This window comes from Spermophilus citellus (assembly GCF_964194105.1).
Source record: "Spermophilus citellus genome assembly, chromosome: 5".
NCBI lineage: Eukaryota > Metazoa > Chordata > Mammalia > Rodentia > Sciuridae > Spermophilus > Spermophilus citellus.
This window is the reverse complement of record NC_138186.1, coordinates 166,455,762-166,458,093: the sequence shown is the minus strand read 5'-3', so window position 1 is coordinate 166,458,093 and position 2,332 is coordinate 166,455,762. Positions and strand designations below refer to the sequence as shown.

The window sequence follows — 2,332 nt, the reverse complement described above, 5'->3', positions numbered from 1 at the left end:
ATTGTATCGAGTAATTTGAGTGAATAAAGCATTGAAAGGGGGAGAAAAAAAGCTGACAGTCCTTTTTCCTAATTTCTCCCTCTCTAGAAGGCCTGTCTCTGACTATACCACGTGAGAATCCGTACTTGAGCAACCCTTCAAATCCTTATACTTTAAACATTCATTATCCTTTCCAGTTCTTTTTTTTTTTCTGTTTTTAGATACTTTTATTTCTTCAAATTTGTTATTTATCAGGAGTGACTGAAAAAAAATATAATTGAGTCCCCTCATTATTGTCATCATTATCATGGAAATGGCTTTAAGAGAAAACTGGTCAGATGAATATTATTGCTTCCCATTTTCAACCAGCAAATAGTTGCCATTGATAAACAGCCAAGAGACTGTCCAGAATGCTTGAGATATGTTATATGATGCAACAAGCCTGTTCACAGGCAGGGAAAAACCTTAGAATAACTCATGTGAACTTCTTGATTTCATTGTACAAGACAAGTATGAAAGCACCACCCATGCCTCTGAGAACATTGGACCATGCACCCTTGAAAAAAGCTTTGCCTCCTTCTTCACGGGCAATTTCCCTCCAGCAGTCAATTGTGCCTGTGTACATGATGTCAGTTTCTTTGCGCTCTGACTGCGAAGAGTATCAAATGGATAGGAAGTCAACCCAGCAACGGCAGTGACAGACTGTGCGATCATGCAGCTGGTGGAGATGTGAGTATTCTTGGGATCCTGAAGCATTCCCTTTGCGTGTCATAGATACCAAAGTAGGCTGCTCAGTAGATGACAGTACCCTGCACAGACACATTAAAGCCCTGGTATAGGCCCTTAATCCCATCAGATTTGTAGATTTTACCCAGGCAGTCACGGAGGCCTTGGAATTCCCTTTCAGCTCCAGCTTTCCCCACATCGGCTGCTAGGCGGGCTCGGGCAAAATCAAGAGGGTACACAAAACACAAGGATGTGGCCCCTGCAGCACCATCTGATGCCAGGTTCCCTGCAAAGTAGCGCCAAAACTGGGTCCTCTTGTCCACACCACCCAGGAAGATCTGCTTGTATTTAAATTTGAAGGCAAAGTTGAGAGCCTGGGTGGGGAAGTATCTGATGACATTGGCCAGATTACCACACCAGAAGGTCAGGATTGCCTGCTCGTTGGGAATAGGAACCACGCAGTCTCTAATGCCCTTGTGTTGCTTATCTGCAGTGATTTGCTTGCAGGCATGTTGTACCTGCAACATCAGCTTGACCCGCTCCATGGGCACTACCCCAGTCTTGGAGATGGCCGCAGCCACTCCACCAGCCAGGAAGTCCTTGGCGAAGGACACAGCAGCATCTGTCATGTTGGAAGAGGAGGAGGCAGGCGACTGAGGGATCAGACTAGATTAGCCAGACTCCCAGGCTCTCTTCAGCTCTTTATTAGAGTAAAATTCTTCTTCTCATAGAGTCAAGCTGAGCCACAACACTAGGGAAGAGGGAGAGTTTGTAGGTGGGTACCTGCCTGCCCACCTGCTTCCTCACAGAACAAGCCTGCCAAGTTCCGGATCCTGGGCAATACTCCACAGACTTGACCTGCGTGTTCAAAGCTAACTCTGTTTAGTTTCAAAGATGACAGATCAATCAAAGTCAATTCGCCAAAATGGGTTAAGCTTTCAATTCCAGCCAGTTTAGTAAATAGTTTTGAGAATTTACTATGTACCAGGCACCAACTAAGCACTAGCATCTTACAAATATCCCATGGACATGAGTCATTCTTTTGAAATGTATAGATTTTATCCTACCTAACTATTCTTGATATTTTTACAAGGGAATGTTTTTCATTATATTTCATTTTTATTTTTTTGCTAGCATCTGGGAAAGCTATCTAAATATTTTTCTCATTTGTGTTCACTTCATAGAAAACTTTTATTAATTCTGAGTTTTAAATATCAATTTCTAGGGCTGGGTCTGTGGCTCAGTGGTAGAGCGCTTGCCTAGCATGTGTGAGGCACTGGATTTGATCCTCAGCACCACATAAAAATATAGAAGTATTTTTAGGACTCTTTATATGAGTAATTATTACTCTTTATGTGAACAAGTGCCTCTCAGCCCCAAATCCACCCTTCATTGCCTGCTTTAAGATAAAGTTATTGTGTCCATCTACAACTATAAAAATATCAATTTCTACTCTTTGTGGTATAGGATTATATCACTTGAAGATTTTTTCTTTCACTTACAATATTTATTTCTCCAAATAAAATTTATAAGCATTTCATAACTCTGTGGAAGCTTTAAATTCAAATTATATAAAATCTCAAAAATTTATTTCCATTAGAACTAATTTGATTCATTTGAATACATA

General features: G+C 41.1%; 1 pseudogene across 1 annotated transcript; it reads right to left on the bottom strand.

The window, feature by feature from the left end:
* Positions 1 to 454: 454 nt before the first annotated feature.
* LOC308650027 (ADP/ATP translocase 2-like) lies at positions 455 to 1,334 on the bottom strand (annotated as a pseudogene). Its single transcript has one exon. The product of its transcript is annotated as an ADP/ATP translocase 2-like (transcript).
* Positions 1,335 to 2,332: the final 998 nt, after the last annotated feature.